Source organism: Engraulis encrasicolus, chromosome 13, assembly GCF_034702125.1.
Source record: "Engraulis encrasicolus isolate BLACKSEA-1 chromosome 13, IST_EnEncr_1.0, whole genome shotgun sequence".
NCBI classification, from domain to species: Eukaryota; Metazoa; Chordata; class Actinopteri; order Clupeiformes; family Engraulidae; genus Engraulis; species Engraulis encrasicolus.
This window is the reverse complement of record NC_085869.1, coordinates 25073278-25099576: the sequence shown is the minus strand read 5'-3', so window position 1 is coordinate 25099576 and position 26299 is coordinate 25073278. Positions and strand designations below refer to the sequence as shown.

The window sequence follows — 26299 nt, the reverse complement described above, 5'->3', positions numbered from 1 at the left end:
TCAGTAGGTTTAATGATATTTCACCAAATCAATTTAGTACGGGTATAAACGAAACAGACTGCATGACAGACAATAAGTCATGCAAGACCTCATTAGGCTCTTCTCTCCACTGTGCGCAATAGTTATTGCATTTAACCGTAATGCAGATTACTCGATAACGGCTTATTAAGTCCAGAGTTCAGTGCCGTTCAGAAAATTAATTTCCAGGCAGAGCCCCAGACATCCCTGTAACATTTAGATATGGCCGACCGGGGCGAAATTGCGTGACAAACAGACACAGCGGTTGCAACATGACAGAGGAATTCATTCACTTCACTTAAGCCTTTCATGTCAGTTTTTTTAGGGGGAGTCTGTCTGTCTGGTGAAATGGCAAGCGAGAGGCATCACCAGGCGATATCAAGGCGTATGTTTCTCCTGACAGCTCTGGACAAACATGGCAATGTGCTAAAAAACCACAACTCATTCGCAGGGGCCTATCTAGCCATTTTGGGACCCTAGGCGATATATAAACATGGGGTCCGAAAATGTCATTATATAGGCTAGACATACAATTCTGTGTTTTGGTGCATTTTAGTGTTTTGTGTCATTTATATCTTCAATTATTTGCATAAGTGATACATTAAGATCAAGTCGACTTTTTTGTGTGTTCACCGCGACTGATGTGACAGTTGGGACCCCTACGGAGGTCAGATTTGATCGGGGCCCCAGGCAATTGCCTAGGTTTGCCTAGTGGAAAGTCCGCTTCTGCTCATTCGTCTTCATGGCACACACATGCACTGGTAACTTTCCAGTGTCACCAAAAGGGTTCAACTTCAGGTGTATTTTAGTCGACACAACTAATTGTACAAAATTATAGTCATGAATGAACTCAAATGAGAGAGTGTTGTACATCAATTTGTAATACAATGTCAATATTTCTTCTTACAGCACGAAGTTTAAGTCCTTCATAGACATGCATGCAGTAAGAAATCCTTTCACACTTTCGCCATAAACTGGCAGCGTTCAGGGCTCTACTAGAAAACAAAGTGATGAGGGAGTTGCACAAAATCCCAAGGAAACAAAATATCTGCCAAAAATTCTCTGCGACAGCTATTGCATCTGCAGAGCACATAAACAAGACAGGACGAAATCAACAAGCGTGGCAGGCAACAGCTCATGACGTTTTGTTCAAGCAAACAGATTGGAAGCCAGTAAGCATGTAATGCAATAGGCCTATCGTAGTGTATTTGCTGTGTGGACGCGTGGCGGGGCTTGCTAAAATTAAACATTGTCATGGTGTAAGTTTTACAAAGTAAAGGGACAGAGAACAGGGTCTTCGCACTTGGCAACAGGTGACAGTGTGCAAGTCAAGTCATTTGAGGCCAACTTATGCACATTTTCCTGTTCTGGATGTGCACATCGGTTCTTGGGCTTATCAAATAGCAAAGCTAAGGTCCACGTGGCTGGATATTTTTATATGTGGATATTTTTTTCTCCTGGTTGCATTGGTTTTGAATTGGGTTTGGCCTTTCGTTTCTGCATAGCAGATATTTAAAATCCAGGTATAAAAAGCAGGAGAAAAAAATATCCTGTTTAGGGGGCTGAAACACATTTGTTACAATGGAGGATTTATTTTTATCCACATGTTGCGTTTACACCTCAACAGGAGAAAAAAATACCCTGCTAAAAAATATCCTGCTACGTGGAAACAGTACCTATAAGTTCTAGTTCCGTTCGGGTGTTTGAAATTATTGTAGCTGTGAAGTAATGTTTCACATGTGTGGACTTGGAGATCTGTTATCTGTAAATCATTTTGGAAAGTTTCCTCCAGGTTAAAAAAAAATGGCAGGTGTGTGAATGAGGCTGATTAGATTGTTTGTATTGTCTGTATTGTCTTGTCTGTTAGATTGTGTGTGTGTGTGTGTGTGTGTGTGTGTGTGTGTGTGTGTGTGTGTGTGTGTGTGTGTGTGTGTGTGTGTGCGTGTGTGAGTGTGTGTGTGTGCGTGTGGGTTTTAAGTTTGTGTTTCACTGTCTGTCTGAAATAGAGAGGGATGTATTTAAAAAAAAACATACTGAAGTTGAAAAGAAAAAAAAAACATTACAGCACAACCTGTACAGGCTTATACCCGGGAATGTACATACATCCCACATACACACACCATATACAATTTTCATGAGAAAGACAAATGGAATAAGAGATAGGATGGAGAGGAGTGCAGGGGAGAGGTGAGCTGAGGCACGTCCACACACCAACCCAGGGGGTGATGAGGAAGCCCGCTGTAGCTGACATGTGCAGTCTTATGGGAGGTGATCCTGGAGACAACTATATCAACTGTTTCCTAGTTTTGTCGGAATCATTGCCTGAATTACATTTTTCATGCTGCCGGGTCATACTGCTATACCACCGAGTTCAATTGGAGGCAAATCCCAATGTGCCCTTATCCGCACACACGCACGCACCACAGAGACACACGCACGCACAGATGCACACACACACACACACACGCACGCACGCACGCACGCACGCACGCACGCACTGAATTCATTCCGTTCCTCACAGCACTTGTCAGTCAGGATCTAGTTAAGCTGCATTTCCTGTAAACTTTGGGTCCTCTGGGGGTTTTGGGCATGACTCTCTTTATACAGTTTGAACATAAGGCAGATCAACCTGGAAAACATGGCTGATGGAGGATAATGGGATTGTCTGTTACACTGTTCAGGATCTCTCTCTCTCACTCACTCTCACTAAAATACAAATAACGTTGGTGTAGTCAGGAGCCGAGGAAGAAACAAACCATTTTCACTTTCATTCCACTGAGAACTTAGTGTCTTGCCTTTCAAACGAGCCATTTGTCTGTATTCTAAAACACAATATGTTGTTTCTCTCTAAAATTAAAAAAAAAAACACCAACGTCAACATCAACGTCTAAAAATTGTCTACATTGCTCAACGCCAGCAATCTGGAAATAGCGTGGTACTCAATGTTAATGTCAAGTGGGAATACATAAAGTGATGTATGTTGTACCTAGACAGTGTATGGGTAGATGACGGATAGGCAGCAAAAAACATTTTTTTCACAAAACATTGTTTATGTGGGAAAAAAGTATATGTCTACGTAGTGCAGCAATTAATCTTTCAAAAAATCCAAGTGGTCACAATGTTGGTCTATTCATTGATTATTTATTTACGTTGATAAAGCAATTTGCTGAAAATATGTCCTTTAGTGTGACGTTAAGAAATAAATATATTAAGTAATGTAGGCTTGTGGAGTTTTATGAACATTGTTACACTCTTCATATTTATTCCAATTTTTTAAAGTGTTAATTTAATGAGAAATTACCATTTAAGTATTTTTTTTCCCATTAGATGTGAGATTATTAGAAACCTTCGAGGAAAAACAGGGATATCTTTCTTTTAAATGTTCAAAATTGTCCGAATTTATACTAACTTTTCAGGGACGATAATTTGTTCTTCCCTAATGCAATATTCAGTGTTTATCAAACATATTGTTTAGCTCAAACAAATATTTGAGCGTTTAAAACATGTCACACCGTAGGACATTCATGTCACGCTAAAGGACATAAATGCAAAACTGAGCCAGAAACAAATATATCAACATGATTATTTTGTCTTTTGATCATAATATAATGTTGTAGTAAATATGGAAAACACTTTACACTTATAAGTCTTTGAATCGTCGATTATCAGCCTATCGTAACTCTTAAGGACAGCCATGCGGTCATTGAATGTAACCTGCAGAGCTCATAAGACTCATACTGAAGGGTGACCTTGGCATGACCATTACACTTTTGTAGGTATGCTATGACTGTCACACCATTGAACCTGTAGTGTGTAGTGGCCAGTGCCTGTTTGGTATCTCAAGCTGGACAGCACATTTATGCTATATTGAGCTCTCCACAGCATACTTTATTCATCTATACTCCTCTATATACTCTCTCACTGATCTTTCCTTCACTGTTACCGTTATATTTTATGGTTTCAAAGCACCATTAATGACATTTTATATCATTTGACAGTATCTAAAATCAACCGCAAATATTCATCAACAATGCATGAAAGTATAAATTCCAAAGGCCAATAAAGGAATAAGTAATTTGAATACACAATATGTATCTAGTTGAGCTATTTCTCAAATATCTAGTCCATTGGTGTGACCTGTTTGTCCTTTGGTGTGATACTCCAAAGTGTCACACCATAGGACTTTTACCATCACACCATAGGACTTTTACCATCACACCATAGGACTTTTGAGCTTTTGAGTTAATTTAAAGCCATGTCGTTGCCAACTGAAATACAATTTCACCTTTAGTAAAATGCATTTTCATACATCTACATAAGAAAAAAATATGAAAAATACACACTATTGTCAAAATGTATTTTATGGCTGTCACACCAAAGGACTACAAAACTAATACATCTTGTGGTAGCAAAACATAATTGATTGACTGAAGAACTCTGAGAGAAAAATCTAAAATCCATCCTTGCCATTGGCTTCTTAAGGGTCTAAAGTCACAATTTATGCACCGCTGGAGCTTCAACAATAGATAATTATCCACAGAATTAACCAAAAAATGATGTCACACCACAGGACATTATTTTCTGCGACAAAGTTTCATAAGTCCATACGGTCTCAGAAAAACAGGAAAAAAATTAAGCATTGCCACTTGTTAAAAAAGACACCTTGAAAAACATGCCAGGGTTGTTTAGACAAATGACTGAGCTTTGATTATTTATTTAAAAATGTTTTAATATGGAGAACCAGGCTTGCCTCAGTCACACCATAGGACAAATGTGACATTTGACTCAAAATTAAGTATACTTATTTAAGCTCTGGATTTATTACACATTACTTTTTCACAACAACGACATTAGTTTAATCATTTAAAGCATTGACAATTTTGAAAGCATGAATTTACTTAATTTTAAGAGCCTGCGACAGCAAAATTCACACGTCACGTCATCTACCCATATATTTAACGCTAACCTCCACCCTAAGATCAAGTACAAATCTTATATCTTGTTACAATATTTTGCACATCAAACCTAAGCTATACAGTAAAATATGTAATATGTGATATAATAAATGTACTGTAACCATAAACATTTTTAGTCTAGTCTAGTCATTTTTAGTCTACGTTACACCATTTTTACCGCACTGCAAAAAGATTTGGATGCAATGTGCTCTAGTCTACATCATGTGCAGACTGTGAAGGAATGACCCAGCGTTGTGTCTCTGTCAAGTGAAGTCAAGCGCCTATCTGCAAGTCCACATCTTTTTTGTTCAAGACTGGCTCTCAAAGGAACAGAAGACAGATGATGTGCGGGATACCGAATTGATCCATCCTCAAAGTTGGAGTTGGAACAGCATTGTGGGACTCACTCACTTGTGCGAGAATATTGTCATGTCTCTGAAAAGACAAACCTCCCTATTTGACAGCTTCCCACAAAACCTGCCACTGCAAGTAACAAGACAGTGGATGGAAAGCGGACTGTGATGGCACTTTTAAACACCCAGCAGGCTCCCTGCTGTTCAGGGCTGATATAGGGTTGGCAACTGTCAATGACACTTCATTGAGGTGGGGGTCTGGGCGTCCCCCCAGAAAATGTTGCATTTCTTAGATGTAATTTCCTGCATTTTAACGTCCCGTATCCCATTTCAGCTCAATATAGAACCCGTACTTTTATCTCTAAATACGGGATGATTCTTGCTTTTCAAGGGATGTTTGACAACCCTATATAGAACCCACAAGTGTCAGCACACATTGAACTTGCTCCTGCTTTAGGTTTGGTCCCCATTATAACTTTGTTATCAGTGCGACAACGACCAAGTCGTAATGTATTATTAGTGATGCTATAGCAGTGTAGTATTATGGTAGTAACGTTTGTATAGTTGGTGTTCCACTGGCAAGGTGTACTTTAGGAGGCTATAACAATCTACAGTACAGATATATAATTGTAGTTCACACACTGCAGTGTTGTGTTTAAAGGGACACTGTGTGAGACTTTCAGTTGTTTATTTCCAGAATTCATGCTGCCCATTCACTAATGTTACCTTTTTCATGAATACTTACCCCCACCATCAAATTCTAAATATTCATTATGACTGGAAAAATTGCACTTTTCATACATAAAAAGGGGGATCTTCTTCATGGTCCGTCAATTTCGAATTTCCTGAAATGACCATTTTTAGCTGAAAAAATGACTGTACTTGGGCCATACTAGAAAATATTAGTTAATTACATAGTAAATTTTCATTAAAAGATCAACTTTGGCAATAGGCAACACGGTTTCAATGAGCAGCATAGTTGCAGTAGCTTTTTTGGCCATTCCCTGCATAGTATACCTTTAATATAGACTACTAGGAGTTTAATATGGAATACTTTTTGAAGCTTAGTGTGTTCGTTGTGAAGGACTCAGAGCCTCATCCTGTGTGAGTTAAGAAGGACTGTTAATAACGACTGAAATAAAGTACAGCAGCATTTTAAAATTCATGTCCACACCTACTCAAGATAGACAGACAACACTAACTGGAAAACGTGCCATGTATTAAACCCTCAGAAAATTATGGGTTTGACATTCTGGTCATATTTCTGATTTGCACAGTTAGAGATTATGGCAAATTGGTCCTTTTGAAGAGCAGGGCCAGTCGTGAACGTTTTTAAGGCGTAAACAAACTGGCTTTTGTGTCTTAGCCCTTCATATTTTACAGGCCCTGTGCTGCAGGACTAAGATTTCCTCCCAAACAATGCCCAGAGACAACAAACCACCGTTCACATCATTTTACATCCTGATAATACCCAAACATACACACACAGACACGCACGCACGCACGCACACACACTCACACACACAGAGGTTATAGCCGCACAGTGTCAGATCACCACGCTTCACAAATAAGCGTGGAAAGACATCATCATGCCAAAACACAGCTCATTAAACACTATTAGCCAGCCATTTCAGCAAATTGAATCCCCTCTCGACTCCTCTGGTTAGCAAACAGCTTTCGGGTCACAGCTAAAGTGGAGAGGAAAAGCCGAGCAAAAATGAGACTGGGGGGTGGGGATGGGGGCTCGTCGTCTCCTAATGGGGCTTGTGGGATGTGGATCAGATGTTCGGCTGTTGTTAATGATCACAGGGCAAGTCTGGCATATAATCATAAAAGTGGGGCCCTCAGGGGTGGGCGGAGGTGGAAGTGGAGGTGGCGTCGAGGAAGCCGGTGTTGTGTTGAAATAGGCTGCTTCATCGAGATGAGCTACTAATTGGTTATTAGCATCAGGGCCACTGACAGCTTTGGCTGGGCCTGGGACAAAGTCACATGAACCCCCCCCCCCCCCACACACACACACACACACTCAAAAAATTCAATGCAATCGGGACCCAATTCTGGGCCCGGGACAGCTGACCCCTTTGTCCTTCCCTGTCGGCTTCTCTGGTTAGCATAACACAAACCTTAACGCAAATCCCAAGGGGTGCTACAGTAGCCTAGTGCGTCGTAATGGCTTGGTAGCGTAGATCGATGTTTAGCTCATATCGGCACAACACCGGCTTAGCCATCACAACTCACTAAATACCGCTCAGGTCGTCTTTCCTAGCGCGATGTGAGATGCGCGTAATGGGGGGAAAAAGAGCATCAGCTCAGCCAACTGAACGGATATATTATATGTGTTGGGGCTGGCTGGGGGGTTTTAAAAGAGAAGAAGCAGGTGTATTTTTTTGGAATTAAGAAAACTAATTGCATTTTGATTTTCCAAGTGTGACCAATGAAATTAATGCTGAATTGCCCCCTTCTCAACACGTAATGAACCGCGAAATGTTATAACAAATCAAATTTGTCTTAAAAAGTGCCACACTGGGAAGTTAGTCAGCAGCTGTAAAGGCCAATGCATATGCTGTGGATTTTGTGTGTGTGTGTGTGTGTGTGTGTGTGTGTGTGTGTGTGTGTGTGTGTGTGTGTGTGTGTGTGTGTGTGTGTGTGTGTGTGTGTGTGTGTGTGTGTGTGTGTGTGTTGTTGACTTGGGGAGAAGTTGCAGTGTACAGGGGGAAAAAAGCAATTACACATCAGAAACTGACAAAATGGTGCTTTCATCCAGCAGAAAAAAGGGGGGAAATGAATGCTGATGCAGTGTACTTGAGCAGCTTATACATGCAGATAATCTCTGGACTCAGGACCCAAGAGTTGATGAAAGGGTACAGTTGCATTAGTTGCAAAGAGGCAGGTCCCGTGTCAGCCATTTCCTCCAAGTAAATACACAAGAGTGCGAAACCAATACTCTAACTGCTGTGCAGGCTTCATCATATAAGCAAGCCACGCAGTCGTCTGATCTATCTGCGCCATTCAATCCCCCCACTTGAATAGCTTAGATGACGGCCAAGGTCTCCCGAATTTGGTGCTATTAAAAAACGCACGTCAAAAAAACGGATGTTGTAGACACATTTTAGATACGTTTCTACGGGCACAAACATGCCTACAAGGCGTGTTTAGCAATAGGAGGGGTGCTTCAGATGCACCTCTTGATGACGTCAGTGTGGCTCCCTGCGGACGTGTTCTCTGGACAGACTAGTCAGCGCCACAGAGGGCTCTGAACACTCAGCCGAGCGCTGCTGGTGTTAGTCATAGCCATGGCTGGATTGGCCACAAGGCATACAGGACATTTGCCCGGCGGGCTGTTGATTATTTTTAGCCTGTTCCTCCACTCAACGTAGTGGTGTCAGTCCTCATGCCGCTGCAGCTGACCCGTCTTGAGTCAAATTTAAATATTCATTTTTGCCTGTTGTGGTCAAAATAGCGCGTAATAGATGACTACAAACATTGCCACAGGCTTCAATGTCTCTCTCAATGTTTGGCAGACCAGTCTTGGCTGGAAAAAAATGCACCCACTATTGATAGCTTTAAATCTAGACTCAAGACAAAGCTGTTCTCAGATGCTTTCCCCTAGCTCAAATTCTTTTTTTTTATGTTTATTTTATTTTTTATTTTATTATTATCATTTTACCTTATGTTTTATCTTAATGTTTTAAATGTTCTTTGACTCTAATATAATTCCTTATTTCTTCCATGTTTCCTTTCTTTTTTTGCATTTGTTAATCTTGTGAAGCACATGGAGTTGCACCTGTGTATGAAATGCGCTATACAAATAAACTTGCCTTGCCTTGCCTTGGCCGAAAATGCCCTGTCTGGTTTTTTTGTCCCCGTCCAGCCCTGGTCATAGCCCACTAAATAGGATTGCTGTGGACATCAAGCACCACGGAGGAGCCTTAATGCCCAGGCTACTGCCTCAAATTGACGCCATTGGCTAACTTGTTTTTTTCATCACAACACCTGCTAAGGAGGAGAGGAGAGGACCGGAAAGCACATTGCAAGCATATAGGCTACAGTACATACAAGGCGCTGTTCAAATTAGCTGTCGGTTCAAACCTGCACGACAGCTCGTGGAATTAACCCATTGATGCCTAAAGCACCTGCAAAAAAAGCCTGTTGAATGCCTAAGCCCTTGTTGGGAAAGTTGCCCTCAGCCTATAAAAAGCTAAATATCTTAGCCTCTGATGCACATAAAAACAGGAAATAAATAGCATTTAAACCCTGAGACCTTCTTGCATTAGAATGTGTTCAGCTGTAACATACCCACATTTTTATTAGAAAAAAAACTAAAATCTCAAGAGCCTGAATGCAGTGTATGTGTCTCCAGGCACCAAAGGTCAAACAACATATACGAATCATCAGGCTAAAATGGGTTAAAGGGTGCAGAGAGAGTCATGAGTCATAGAGAGAGCAGAACAGACAGTGGATTCAGGGTCTGGAGTGTGGATTTTAGATATTTCAAACGCTTACACCCCTGTGGGGCTTCATACAGTAGTAGGCGCTGGAAAAAAAATGTGCAGAGATGATCTGAGTGGCAAAGTGCAGTTGTTCCGTTCATGTAGTAGGACTTGCGTCTTTCTTCCGTGCAAGGGGAGGAATACATGATGAGTAACCCTCTGGCCCATCATGTATGTCGAGTACATTATAAGTATACACAGTCAGTGTGAAAAGGTTTGGGTACTGTATTCCACTGCATTCTCATTTTTCATGCACATGTGTAGCCACATACAGCTGTTTATACAAGGACTAATATGAAGCTACAAAAACCTGACTTGGGGATTGACTGTTACTGTAGGAAAAAAGGTCACAGCCAATACTTCAAGGGGGGCATGGGGATTAACGGATTTAAGGGTATCTGTGCTTTGGCACGAAGGTAAATGGTTAATCCACATTCCGACATAAATGATGAATTGCATGAATGTTACATAACAACAACTCTGAAGTTCATTGCCATCTGCAACGTGTCTTACACCTGATTTAAATACCAATTAGCGTGGTAGCTTAGCGTTCTGATCATAAAACAATGTCTCCAACATACTGGATTCGTCATTTCTGTGCATGAAAGGTGGTAGAAAACTTAAAATGTATTAATAACTCTACATTCTAAATACATTTAAAATAGTTTATTTTATCAATTTATTCTTTTTCCACTCTGTTATTGGCTACAAAAAAGTTGGTTGTAGCCTTCCACAGTGGGGACATGAACCACAACTTCCAACAATAAGAAACCTCTAGCATTGTCCAAATGTCCCTGGGAAGTGGGGTCTTGTATGTCTGCAACAGTTTGTCTATTTCTGCATTAGAAAAGGAGGAAGGAAGAAGACCGGTGAAGATTGGACTGCCAAGACCACCAATTTATAAGTTGATTCCATGTTTTATATATACACAGTATATAAGAAAAAAATACAAAATGAGGGTCAAGTGGTGAAGATGGTTGCCAATACACTTTTTTTCTTTTAGAGTTTACATTTGGTGATGAAACTGTAACTGTTATCTTTGAAAGTCTGATCCAAGAGATTTTAGATAACCACACACAGGGAACGATTACCGCACACAGGGAAAGATTAAGATGTTTTGTAACTTCAATTTGAACAATAGCCTATCATGTCCACTTAGAATTCATAGGCCTACTGCCTAAAGCCATTTGAAGATGGGAGCAGGTTTACAGGGGCTTGTTTTCATAGGATGCGTTTAACATAAATGTCCAATTTGACAAGTCAAGTCAGCTTTTATTGTCACTTTCTTCATATGCCCAAGTCACACAAGGAAATGAAATTACGTTTTCTCTCTATACCATGCCAGGACATAGACACACAAGACTGACGTTTTACAGACTAACATAAAGTGCAAGACAGGACAGGTAACAGTGATGGACTAGCCTGGGAACTCCCATACTGCCTTTAGTTCTACACAATCGTTTCGATCTGAAAGACAGTCTGGCGAGGATGACTCATAACGTCCAAGATCATGGGCCCAGTGTCATAATGGCCAAGCATTCCGACCTTTACAGTTTCTCTGCCCAATCAGAGAGCAGGGCAGTGTGTCATAATAGCCAAGTATTCCGGCCCCTACGGATTTTATAATAGGCAACTCCCCAGACCCAATCTCACTTGTGATTAGGTCTGGTGTTAACCAGGCAAGTGATGGACTGGTAACAATACGTGATCAATAATAAATACTATTATACAATTATACTACTTTAAATGCAACTATTTATCAACTGTCGGACGTCTGAACATCGTCGCGGATGCCTGGCTGTCGAAGATCCAGCACGTAGCCTACGGCCTTTCAGCTGCACTAGCGCGTGCCCTCTGCTGTGGCTGCTCCACACCTGCTATTTGGGGGACGCCTGCCACTTACATCGCTGTTCCGGGAGGTCTGCATGTAGGAGCCATAATTACTTTCTTTATATTTTTTGTTTTCATTTTGGTATCCTCATTATGCTGATTGGTTCACTTTAATTTGTGTTTTTTGTTTATTGGTTATCGTAGACATGGGTGTGGCGCTGGGCATGTGTGGTGCATAATGGAAGGCCTTTAATTAGTGCCCACCTGGCACCTGCGCTCTAGTTCAGTTTGGCGTGGGGTGAGCATGGGGGAAGGCCATCCTTTTGTGTACCGCACTGCACTTTGCACATCGCATGGACTAACTCAAAAACTCTGTTAACCTGGAATAATTGCTCTGCCTTGCATCCGAAAGACTATTGGGGTCTAAAGACTATTGGAGTCTCGTTGTGATATGGTGAGCAATAAATGAAGAAACAGAGTTAACCGTGTGGACATTACATAATTGGAGTGCGCGTAAGACAAGTTAATTTTCCCCAGTTTAGCCCACCGCGGTGCTGAACAAATTGGTATTGGATTTAGCCGCAATACTGCGGGTGGAGTGTCGTTGAGCCAGCTTGGCTGCTGGAGTCACCAGCCACCACACCTCCTCTCAGCCTCGGCGTCTCCGCGGACCCGGCCATGGCGGCTTGCAACGCTGCCAGCGCGATCGCCTCTCTCCCTCACCCATGGTGTCTCTGCAGCTCCGTCCGTGGCGTTTCATCGCCCTTCTATGAAACTTCACCTGCTTGTTTCGGCTGTCTCCCTCAACCGAACTTGCCGCCACAATGGGAGGCTCTGGATTTTCGGAATCCCCAGGCCATTTCACCGCCGCCCCCATCATGGATTTGCCAACTTCACCACACCGTAGGCCTACAGCTCCCACTTCTATGGACATAACCTTCCATACCGTCTGTTTTGTTCTGTTGAGTCTCAGTATGTCTTTGTAATGTTGTTTTTTTTATTTTATGTTATATGTAAAGCCTCCTTGAGTGCCATGAAAAGCGCTATATATAACTCATGTATTATTATTATTAAATACAGTACAAATGAACATGTGTACAATTGTAGTGAGCAGGTGGAAGGGTAACATTGTTTAGCCCTTGCCATCACTTCATCTCCACCATGTGTATTCAAATTTTTGTCCTGCTATTTCTCAGACAGGTTATAGATCAGGGGTGGCCAACCAGTCAGAGACCAAGAGCCACATTTTGTAATGTGTCATAGCAAAGAGCCACATCGGCACACAAACATCACACGGGCATATAAACATGCACACACCCACCAACATGGGCATCACCCATCCTTCTCGCACCACAGACCAGCATACACAACAACACATGGGCATGAACATCAGCCATCTCTTCCTTTCTCCCACAGACACACACAGACACACACACACACACACACACACACACACACACACACACACACACACACACACACACACACACACACACACACACACACACACACACACACACACACACACACACAAACTGTCAGATTGATGTTACACTCCAACTTAATGGCCTGACTACAAGACAATCCTGAATATAAGATGACACCCCCCTTTTTTTTTACTGCTTCAATTTTTTTGGGGAAAGAGCTTTTTCAAGATAAAATGTTGTTTTACATAAGAAGACAAGGGTACACAGATCAAAAGTATGTTAATAAATTCTTTCATATTTCAATAAAACACGTTTCACAGCATAATATCCATGAGCACTCTTTATAACAGAGCACGAAGTAACGCGCCACAAAGACTATCCGCCTCTCTTAGCTCATTCGGGGGTTAGGCGCACAGGCACCGCATTCTTGCGCACAGATCATCATTGGATGTCTGACGACAACACCCAAAGTTAACAAGGTGGTTCTTCAAATTGCCGTTCATTTTCCACATTAATGTTTCAGCGGGTGATGACAGGGGGCCAGGGGTAAAATCAAAGTTTCTTTTTGAGACTAAACTGAGCGCGGACAAGCGACAAGTCGATTGAAATTGTTTCCCACCTGCACGCTGTCTGCCCGCGCCGCTTTGACAATGATAGACCACGGCCGACATTCACCGCGAAAACCAGGATAGAACATTATTTTTAGTCATTATTTTTGTCTATAGCCCGTGACGATTTTAAACTAAAAACACAATTTCACTTTTGGGTCAATAGCCATGAACACTCCTCCTAACAGAGCGCAGAGATGGCTACGCAGGACAGAGATTCTCGGCGCATCTCTGCTCCAGACGCCTTTCTCTTCATATCATTTGCACATTTATAACCGCCATATCCGAGCAATAGAATCCACAAATATGGACAGCACATTTCTTGACCTTATTTAGGAGTGATGGCCAAATCTTTCAGGTTAAAACATTTTTGCCGCTATTTTGTCTAGTCAGCGAAAGACGCGTTCACTTTTTAAAGCGTTATTTTTAGAACATAGGCTTAGGCCTAAATCACGTCTTGTATTTGCAGTAACAAATGTCACACACCAACGTGGTCATTCAGGACACATTTAGGCAAGGCCTACTACAGTACCAAGACTACAGGGCACTTATTTGCCATAGTTCTAATCAACTTTGTGTGCGCAATTCCAATGGATATTGCCTATTGGACATAAACACAAACTTGGACATGGACGCAAGAGCCGCAAGACACCAGGCAAAGAGCCGCATGCGGCTCGAGAGCCGCGGGTTAGCCACCTATGGTATAGAGGGTGAAGGCATGAAGCGGCAGCTGCTAAAGGATAACAATAATTAACAATTTTTCCAACATGAAACACCACCCATAATCAAGATCTTGCATACATTACTATGTTGGTAAACAAAAGTGTTGAGATCATAAAAAAACAACCTTTTTTTAAGTTTTAAGTTTCATGCAAAGAGATATCAATCTTAAGCTTTTTCATTACTCTTCGCGTGTTTCAAAAATGCAGGATAATGCTTTGCAAAACTGGGTGTATGGACAAAACAGGATGTGAGTGGATATTAAACACGTCACAGAAAATCACACTTGCACAGGATTAATATTAAGCCTTGTCTTTTCAGAGGCGGTAAAAGTCATTGCATGTTACCTGTGATGTTTACTGACATGGCGTGTTCACATGGGACTCATTTTCCTGGTAATAATTACTTAACCACAGGTGACCACATGAAGTGAATCCAGTCCAAATGGGGAATACAATGATCAAAGAGGGGAAACATTTTGGGGGAAAAAATATTTAAAGCTGAATAGACATTTCAAACAGCCAATGTACCCAAACATCTCAATAAAGATTAGCCATGTGTGCACAAAGAGCACCTGGTGGGTTTCACATTCCATATTGGATTTCACTGAATCGATCGTATTGTTTTGGTCCTGTGGGACCCCCAGATTACTAGCCTGATAAACCAGCCTAAATGTGACACTGGATACGTAATTTAGTCTGGCCCCGCTGAACGATACATCCGAAGATTGTTGATGAGAACAACCCGTTGTTTTTCAAACCGTGTCTGTGCCTATAGGCCGGTGCTCTGACCAATCAGTGATTTTTCTCGTTGATGTGCTTTCCCAACGTTGCGAGCTTTGTCGTCACTCCCTCAAAACCCTGCCCGCTTTGATTCAAAACAAATTCAAAACAAATCTCTGCGTTGTGATTGGTTTGCCAGACTCGGGGCACAGTGTTCAAAATGTTCGACCGATCCGAAGCCAGGCGACCACTCGCAGCCGAAAAATGTTGGCGTGCAGCGAGTGGCGCTGGTTTACCAGGCTACCAGATTACAGTTGATCTCTCAAATTGAGAAATACAGGTGCATCAATTTCAATTCTATACTAGGCCTATTGCTAAAATTCATTTACTTGAAGTTAAATTATTGTTTTCATCAATGACCATAAAGCAAGCCAAAAAGAAAGCTGCTTTTTGTTAAGATAATGTCCAATACCCGTCAAATACACATGCAGGGATGCCGACAGGGGGGAACAAAGGGGTCAGTTGTCGCGGGCCCTGGAATTGGGTCCTAATTGCATTAGATGTATTGGATGGGGGGCCCTTTCAGATTACTTTGTCCTGGGCCCAACCAAAGCTGTCAGCGGCCCTGACACATGTACAACACAAAATGCGATGAAATAGACTTGCAGCACAATACAAAATGCAAATGAGCTGAACAGCTATACAAGAGCTATACAAGAGACCAGCAGTAGTGTACGCCATTAGTATTATTAAGAACTGAGACGAGGACAGCGGTGTCCTTAGGATGTGGAGACAGCTTTTCATCTAATGCTTTATGAAAACCAGACAAAAGTCCTGATGGAGAGCACTGCTTTCAGCAATGGTAAAAAAGGACAATGTTTCAGGGCTTAGCTGATTCTGGTAAGCCCCGAAAACTGCTTTGATAATTTACATAAATGATTTTTCAAGTATTTGTGATAGACTGATTCAGATGATAAGGCATGCTCCATGATCTTTTTTTATTTTTATTTTTTGCCTTCAAAAGAGAGTGCTGGATTATGTTGCAATTTTTCTTCCTCGAGCAGAGATGACCTGTTTCATCATCAAACATTTTACCTGTTCCATCAGAACCGTTTTGTCTATTTCCATTTTGTCTACTTCATCATCGGTTCGCACACCGTGACAGTAGGATTCAGAGAGCAGGAAGATGAAGCCAGTATATTCACCCTGTATTACCAGCAGGGCGTCAACAGACCTCAGTGTACCCTCACACACTCAAGCCAGTACAGCTGTGTACCCTCACACACTCAAGCCAGTACAGCTGTGTACCCTCACACATTCAAGCTGTGGTGTAGTCTACTTTTTTATGGTGGGTATACTGTGTATTTGAGCATTTTTTGAAGTGGGTATACTGTATATATTTGTGCTATTCAAAACAATGGATCAATCAATTTTAAGGGGGTATACTGAAATCCCTGAAATTTAGAAGTGGGCATACTCCGTATACCCGCGTTCTATGTAGACTACACCACTGCACTCAAGCCAGTACAGCTTTGTACCCTCACACACTCAAACCAGTACAGCTTTGCAATCCTGTAGTGTAACAAATTGAAATATTTAATATCCAGACTGCAGTGTGGATTCCCATACTTTTAAATTTTTTGTAAAGATTTTTTTTGTCTTTTTCGACTTCATTTGACAGGACAGTATGAGACGTAGACCAGAAGCGAATAGGGAGAGAGATGGGGAGGGGTCAGGAATCGAACCCGGGTCAGCCGCATGGCAGGCGAGTGCCTTACAGGGCCTCCCTGTACTTTTTCTTCTGTTCCTTGGCTACACTCTCAGACCTCATGCCTGAACTCCAGCACAAGAGTTTCAAGGTACAGAAAAGTACAGCTCCACCTTACAAATCACACAAAATGAACCTGACCAGTTGGAAAAAATCGGAGTATGCGGATGTGCGTTCCTGTATTGGCCTCAGTACGCATGCAGGCCTACCCATGAATAATTCAAGCATTTAAATCTTGCCAATAACACACAAACATTACAATTAGCGTAAACAGAGGATATGATCACACTGTAAATACATGCTCAGAAATACAAAGAGCAAATTTACATACAAATGATGTCCTAACCTTATAAATACAAATGAAAGAAATTGGAAGCATTACACCTGCCCTTTTGTATAGACTGCGTTCTATAAAAGAGCAAAGTCTCCTTTGGGCCTTTCGAACGAAACAGCTCCTTGAGAAAGCAATGTGGTCGTAAAATAAATATTACAGCTAACTGGAAGTCACCTAAGCAAAGACTACTGTTCACTCCTCAATAATAGTGCATGCACACACTCACTTGACAGCTTTCAAAAATATTTCAAAATACTCTAAGTGAAGATGGCATTCAATATCGACCATGGTGGAGTCCTCTCACTGGGAGAAGAAAATGGCTCGTTTTTGACAAGCGAAAGTTGAATATAGGCAGCCATCAATAAAAGAACATTTACACCCCGTTCAGTTTCGCAGGTTAGGTCGGACCAAGCTTTTTAATACCCTACAGAATCGAGTACGTGTCCTTGGTTTTTATTTCTATATTTATTTTCAAAAACTAAACGGATGCCACAACAAGGGGGCCTCTGAAATGACAGGCTCATATCAAAATCTTGAGAGACTGCCGTGCGGGGCCCATTTGATTTCCAACCCCCCCCCCCCTCCCTCCCCCCTAAGGGATGAAATGATGACATTCAGGAGCCTGTTTGCGGTGGCTGCTGATGTCTGGAGCCTCCAGCCTGACACCCCCATAAATCAGGGTGACTTTGCTCAGTCAGACTAATGGGAGGCAAAACAGAAGATTAATATGGCTCAAGGTTTTGATAAAGGTTAATTTGGTAAAAGTATGCATCCGTTTGAGGCAATTACCACCCGTGATCCGGGAGCTACCTGCAGAATTAGGGTTGCCATGGAGACCAAAGGAACTGGTAATGGGAATGTTTCCCCTGCATGACAGCGTCTCGGATTTAGTCATTACCCCTTCTATTTACCAATCCAAAACCCACACACAAGCAAGAGTGGAAAACGAAAAACAGGGGCCATCCACCTGGCCACATCAAAACAACACGCGCCACTACGGCTGAGGCCATCCTGTAACTATACCACTACCCCATTACGATACAAAGGCCATGATGACATACAGTATGCATTAAGATGGTCATTGTGAATAATTTTAATGTCAATTTAAATTTAAAAGGAGAACACTGGCTGCTGGTGATAAAGTGAGCTTTTAGGCTTCCAAGCATTTTCAAACCGGTATCAACACAACAGAAGCTGCATTATACTGTACATACTGACATGGGCCTAAATAATGCGTCACAATACTATACTGTATGTATCAAAATCCTTTTTTTTCTCCAGTAAAACTTTTCCTGTCCAGGTGAGCCCCACTTGCATTTATGGTCATAAATACTTCCTTTTACCTTATTTTTCTCTTTAAATTGGATGTTTGCACCTTGCAAGCAATACAACCTTGGGCTAGTCATGAATGGGAAAATACTCTCCAATGGATAATACAGCTCTATTTCAAGATCAAGCTGCTTTTGAAGATTGCCAAGACAGAGTAGGAAATGGCAGCGATGAATGAGGACTTTATGAAATGCAAGGAGGACCTGGTCAAGCAGGAGACCAATGGAGGAGAGCAGGAGGACGAGACGGTCTCTGTGTTACGAGAGAAGAGTGACCTGCTCCTTCAGATCCAGATATGCACACACGCACGCACGCACACACACGTGCACACGCACACGCACGCGGACGGACACACACACACACACGTGCACATGCACGCGCGCACACGCACACGCACACGCACACGCACACACACACACACACGCACACGCACACGCACACGCACACACACACACACACAGGCTGGTGCTCAGCCCTTTTACTTGAACCTTTGTGTATTTTCCCGGAGATGCAGAGAGGGTATCACCCATTTTTTCAATGACGACGAGGTACAGTAAAAACGATACCTACGTAGTGGAAACGAGTCACCGCTGAAGGTAAGTCTGGCTGCTATAACACTTATTGAAAGGGATTTAAAAAAACTGGAAATGCACTCAGGAAGTGCAGACCTCGTCCAAGGAAGCTGTTCCCGCAATGGTGAAGAATCTTTTAAAAAAACTCCTGGATCCGGATTGTGAAAATGTCGTCAAAATCCATACATAAAATTTTGAGTTACCCTACTGACAGACAAGCCAACGCAACTGAAAACATAACCTCCTTGGTGGAGGTAAAAAAAAACAAAAAAAACACAGAAGGACATGGGTTAGTCCATGTGGGTGTATAGGGCATTTGCAAACAACCTCCATGTCAGGGTGGGCCCCATCAATAATCAGTAATAATCAGGGGCATACATTAGGTACGCGTGTATATGTGATAAAAGTATGAGGGCTCATCATGTTACATTATGCATCACCTGAAGAACACACACACACGCGCACACACACACACACGCACTTTAACACTAAACCCCTTCAAGGCAGGGTGGAAATTAATCAGGAAACACACACACACACGCACGCACACACGCACAAAACAGACACAGGCGTGCATAAACGCACGCACGCACACAGACACAGACGTACACGTGCACACACAGCACTCCAAGGTCACAACAATGGGAGTCAAGAGAGGGTAACTGATCTGCTGCGCTTGTGAGGACATCAATAGCCTCCTGTGAGCTTATGAAGATTTTGGATAATTGAATGTTTCTCTATCCTCTGCAAACTAATAACGGGGGAGACTATGGGGAGAGAACAGCGAGCGGCACCGGTGGCCAGGGCCGCTGACAGCTTTGGCAGGGCCCGGGACAAAGACATCTGAAAGGGCCCCGAACCAAATCAATGCAATGTAATGAGGACCCAATTATGGGCCCCCTTTCTCCCTGGGCCCGGGAGAAGTGACCCCTTTGCCCCCCCCCCCCTGTCTGCTTCCCTTGCGATGGCGATGATGGCGGTGGCAGTGGCGCAATGTGCTCTGCCAGCAACGACACCAGACGAGAGGAGGGGAAGAGAAGAGGGTGGTGGGAGAAGAGAGAGAGAAAAGAAATCATCATATTGGGATTATTGAAGCCTTCCAGGGTTTTGTTTTGCCCCCCTGCTAAATGACTGCATTAATCATAGGCTGGCTAAATTACCTCCTCCTGAGACACAGAAAACTGGCAAAACGTCGCAACAGAGACATCACCATCACCATCACCATCCCCATCCCGAGAAGCTCCTCCCGAGGAGATGTCAGCGAGCAAATTGAAAAATGTAACTTCTGATAAAGCATGCCAGTACTCAAAGGGAATGAATGCTTGATGATAGATTTGCAGCAGGGGAAAAAATACACCTTGTATTCAAATAGGAACTGAAATGAGACAAAAGTACACAAAACTGGGGAAACCACAAAAGGTTCCTATGTATAAAAACCTTGGTAACACTTTATTTTAGGGATACGTGTATTAGCACTAATACATGCAATGTGCCTGTATAAGTAACTTGTAAGGCATGTACAAAGCAAAATCAAACATTTGTTAGCCATGTATTCGCAAATGTCTTGTTCATGCACAATAAGGGATTTATTATAAATTTAACCTTAGTAAGGAACTTTTGTATTCATTAGTGCTAATAGATGTATCCCTAAAATAAAGTGTTACCAAAACCTTTACCATGATGATAGAACAAATGTTAGAGTAGAATATGAGTAGAATATGAGTAGAATAGACGGTGAATAGTGCTTTACAGTGCTTCCATGCAAGGTACAGCACTGTTATATACTGTATGGCAGTGGTTCTCAAACCTTTTGTGTGAAGTACCACCCGAGAAAATATTTAGCTCTCCGAGAACCACCTTGACAACCAACATTAGAATATCGCAACAAAGGCCTTCCATATTCACTTTTGCTAGTCAATACAGGAGAGGTTCATAGCGGTATCAACAGCTACCGTCACATTCAGTGCAAGTTTGTTTTTAAATTTCTTGCTTGCCTAGTATTATTCTGCATTTATGTTTTCTGATTCATTCAGTTCAATATTACAAAATGTGAGACCAAAGACACATTTTCGACTGCAACAACTTGATCAGCCTTCAAATCAATGCACAAAAAATGAATTCTTCCAAGTACCACCAGAGATGTCTCAAGTACCACCAGTGGTACACGTACCACAGTTTGAGCACCACTGCTGTATGGTATATAGAAATGTCATGCTGGAGAGACTTAGAGAATTAGAACATCTTGGGTGAATTACTTTTTATTCTGGTGTTGTTTCCATGTTCCTCAGTGCCCACTAGTTTGTAGACAAGGTACACATTTCAAACACAAGGTTATCTGTGTGTGTACCATATGTGTGTGTGTGTACTGCATGTGTGAGTGTGTGTATGTGTGCTTGAGTAGGCCTATGTGTCTGAGAGAGAGAGAGAGAGAGAGAGAGAGAGAGAGAGAGAGAGAGAGAGAGAGAGAGAGAGAGAGAGAGAGAGAGAGAGAGAGAGAGAGAGAGAGAGAGAGAGAGAGAGAGAGAGAGAGAGAGAGAGAGAGAGAGACAGAGAGACAGAGAGAGAGAGAAAGAGAAAGCAAGAGACTGTAAGACTGTGCGTCTGTATGTGTGCATGTGTGTAAAAAAGACAGACAGGCGGGGAGTAAAAACACATGTATGTGCGGTGTACATGCATGCATATGCCTGTGGGGAAACAACGCCTAGTTGTTTTTTTTTTCTTCCTGGGCATCAATTAGACCTGCTTGATGAACACAGAATGACAATAAACATGAATAATCTAGAGACCAATTACTCTGGCGTGGGGCTACAAGGTCATGGAAAATAAATGTTTTCCCACAGGCATTGGCTGCCTCTCTCTACTCTCTGCCCTCCTGTGCCTCCAACACAGAGGCAGCACGGCACGACACATTCGCTCTTAAATTCAGCGTACGTAGCTCGAGCAGCAAAGAAAGCAAGATTTACCTCAGGGCAGTGAAGCGACAGGCAACAGATCCCGACCTCTTGGCTCTTCCTTCCTGCTGCCTTGTTTGTAGACAGAGGAAACAAGAGTGTCGTCTAGTTAGTGAAACAAACATTGCGGAGGCACAATGTTCAAGGGGCGTTCTGGGGTAGCAATTTTGAAAATGGGTTCCTCTCTTAGCTACTTAGTGTAGCGCATTCTGAAAATAATAATTGAAGTTTATTCACGATGCCATTGTGATCCGGAGCCAATTGTGTTGTATTCCCCAAGCATTATTCAAAATTATATGCTGGGTACATACCATGCAGATAGGCACTTTTAAATTCCCCTTTGCATTTGTCTACACAAGGCGGAACACGTACTGCTGTGCAGTGCTACAGTACGAGGGCAGCATTCTAGTCTCTTCCCCTGCGCTAATGCAAAGCAACACCAGCGAGCTCACAACAGAGCAAAGTTACCTTTCAAGATTTCAACACTTCTGCACAACACAAGCCAGTGTATACCCTTTGATTGTTAATCGTAAATATATTTAGCCATTCAAAAAAAAAGCTAAATTGATTTTCTTTCCCCAAACTTTATCTTCACAGATGTGACTCCATTAAGTCTGCAGAGTTTTAATTAAACTCCCCACACTCGCGAGCGTCCGCTGATAAAGTCTTCACAACTCAACGCCCGTCAGCCACCACTGCAGCTGCAGCGGTAGCAGAGGTGGAGAGAGAGAGAGAGGGAGATCGGCACAGAAAGGTTATTTACACATGGCAGAGAGAAGAGAGGCGATGTGCTTCAATGAACACCTATCAGTCATTAATTAGAAATAGACTGCTAACAAATATAACCATAAACTCCTGTGACAAACCTTAGTGAAGGCGCTAGGTGAGGCCGAGAGTGAGACCGTGAGAAAGAGGCTGAAACTGGGAGAGAGAAATACACACACACGCTCCAGCTCGCTCCAACCGTATCTCACGCCTTTCGTAAAGTCTTCACGAAAAAAATAGAGTAATTTTCGTGGTGCATTTACGTTATTGCCCGCCTTTCGTAAAGTCTTCACGAAAATAATAGATTAATTTTCACGCTGCCTATTCACTTGAATTGCCCGACTGTTGCCTAGCGACCCACTAGTTTGATGCCCTTTCGGTAGCCTACCATCACATGGTAATCAAACATTTCAAACAAGCAATTTAGGGTTAGGTTTAGGGTCAAGGTTAGGGTTAAGGTTAGGGTTAAGGTTAGGGTTAGGTTTAGGGTTAAGGTTAGGGTTAGGTTTAGGTTTAGGGTTAAGGTTAGGGTTAAGGTTAGGGTTAGGGTTAGGTTTAGGTTTAAGTAGGGTTAAGGTTAGGGTTAGGTTTAGGTTTAGGGTTAAGGTTAGGGTTAGGTTTAGGGTTAAGTAGGGTTAAGGTTAGGGTTAGGTTTAGGTTTAGGTTTAGGGGTCATAAGGCGTAAGTACCGAAAGGGCGTCAACTTAGTGAGTCCTGAGTGTATCAGCAGTGTTCTGTCAGCACCCCCTCCCCGCCCCTGCAGACGTTTGGATAACCATAGCAGCAGTGGGGCAATTCAAGTGAATAGGCAGCGTGAAAATTAATCTATTATTTTCGTGAAGACTTTACAAAAGGCGGGCAATAACGTGAATGCACCACGAAAATTACTCTATTTTTTTCGTGAAGACTTTACGAAAGGCGTGAGATACGGCTCCACACACGCACGCGCGCAAAGGCACATATATAATAAACACACTATATTACCAAAATGATTCGCTTACCCATCCAAATGATGAGAATCATGGTGTCCTACTCACTTGGCATGGCCACAGATGTGTAAAAACAAGCACCTGGGGATGCGGACTGTTTTTAAAAAGATTTGTGACAGAATGGGCTGTTCTCAGGAGCTCAGTGAATTCCAGCGTGGAACTGTCATACTAGGACGCCACCTGTGCAGCAAATCCAGTCCTGAAATGTCCACGCTCCTAATTATCCCACAACCCACCGTCAGCTTTATTATAAGAACATGTTTGGGAACAACAGCAACTCAGAAGAAGCGGTAGGCCACGTAAACTGATGGGAGAGGGGTCATCGAACGCTAAGGTGCATAGTGCAAAGAGGCCACCGACTTTCTGCACAGTCAAACACAAGCTCCAAACTTCATGTGACCTTCAGATTAGCACCAAGTGCAGTACAGTACGCACAGAGCGTCATGGAATGAGTTTCCATGGCCAAGCACTTGCATCCAAGAGATCAGCCTGATCTCCAAAAATTCTGTGCTCCTGGACACGGATGTTAAGGACACGAAATCCGTGTCCAGGAGCACGGATTTTGGCAAAATTCCGTGCTCCTGGACACGGAATTGTTTTCCGTGCTCCTGGACACGGAATTGTTTTCCGTGATGGGCACACGGAAGTTCTGTAGGCTATTACCTCAGCACTGTGTTAATTCTATCATTAGAAAATACATACCAAATGCTAATCCTAAACAAAATAATGCTATAGCAATTTAAGTTGTGCCCTGACCAAAACATTCCCTAACCTTAACCTGTCATTAAAGACATATTTTTGAGAAATACCTTTTCCAGTTGGTTGCTAGGCTATCAAACTCATATAGGCCTAATGAATGAAAGAAAACTAGCTGTGCCCAGACCAAAACAATCCCTAACCCTAACCTGTCAGTAAGAAATGTTTTTTTGAGACAAAATATTTGAAATTAGAAAAATCCTGAGAAAACACAAGACTGTGGAAATAGCCTATAGAAAGCACTTCAAACAATTCCGTGTCCAGGAGCACGGAAAACAATTCCGTGTCCAGGAGCACGGAATTTTGGCAAAATCCGTGCTCCTGGACACAGATTTTGTGTCCTTAACATCCGTGTCTAGGAGCACAGATTTTTTGGAGATCATGTTGAAGAGATGCATCACCAAGTGCAATGCAAAGCTTCAGATGCATTGGGGTAAAGCAGTGTTTCCCAACCAGGGGTACGTGTACCACTAGAGGTACGCGAGCACACTGCAGGGGGTACTTGGAAAAATGCAACTTTAACAAATATATGGAGCTTAGTTACATTGGGATAGAGAAAGCGATATAGAACTTGACTTAGGGGGTACTCATGGCACAACGAAAAGGGTTGGGGGTACACAAGACAAAAAAGGTTCTGATGGGAAACACTGGGGTAAAGCATGCCCTCACTGGACTCTAGAGCGGTGGAGATACATTCTATGGAGTGACGAATCATTCTATTCCATCTGGCAGTCTGATGGATGAGTCAGGGGGTTACCAAGAGAACAATACATTTCGGACTGCACGTGTGAAAATTGGCTGAGGAGGAATTATGGTGTGGGGTTCTTTTTCAGGAGTTGGTCTTGGCCCCTTAGTTCCAGTGAAAAGAATGTTGAATGCTTCAGGATCCTAAAACATTTGACAAATCTACTCTCCCAACCTTGCGGGACCAGCATGGGACCCCTCCTCTTTCCAACATTACTGTGCACCATTACACAAAGCAAGGGCCATAAGGATATGGATGATGGAATCTGGTGTGGATGAACTTTACTGTCCCCCTGACCTGAATCTGATAGAATACCTTCGGGGGTAACACTTTATAATAATGTTCCTTAGTAAAGACTCAGTAAATAATTAACTAATGATGAATAAAACATTAACAAATGTTTTTATTATTAACTAAGCTTTATTAATGCTTTATAAGATATTTACAAATCATATCTGCAAGATTTTACACACCTTATAACAGAGTATTTTATTCATTTACAAGCAACTTGTAAATGTTTCATAAATATAAAATATTAACAAAGCATTTCCTAGTAATTTACAAGCATTTGTTTACATTTCCTAGTCATTTACAAACGTTTGTTAATGTTTTGTTCATCAATAGTTAATTATTTATTAAGTCTTTATAATGCTTTTTTGCATCCATTATTCTAAAGTGTTACCCCTTCGGGGTGAATTACAGTAGAGCAGAGCTTCTCAACTGGTGGGTCGCGACCCAAAAGTGGGTCACGGAGGGGTCATGGGTGGGTCGCGGAGCCTTGGTTTAAAAAAAAAAAACGTAATTCTGAAAAATAAAAAATCCAACTTTTCCTGCAACAATTTACAGCTTTTATTTTGATAGGCTAGTGAACTCTGTGTCATCTGTTGTCATAGATACAATCTGAATGTTTATGTGAGATAAATAGCGTGCCACCAGTCATTCGAGTCTTAGTTACATTTTGAGAATT

General features: G+C 42.2%; 1 protein-coding gene across 1 annotated transcript in view; it reads right to left on the bottom strand.

Moving 5' to 3' along the window:
- gmppaa (GDP-mannose pyrophosphorylase Aa) overlaps positions 1–26299 on the bottom strand; it is a 142221-nt gene that overhangs the window by 74536 nt on the left and 41386 nt on the right. The window lies entirely within an intron of this gene.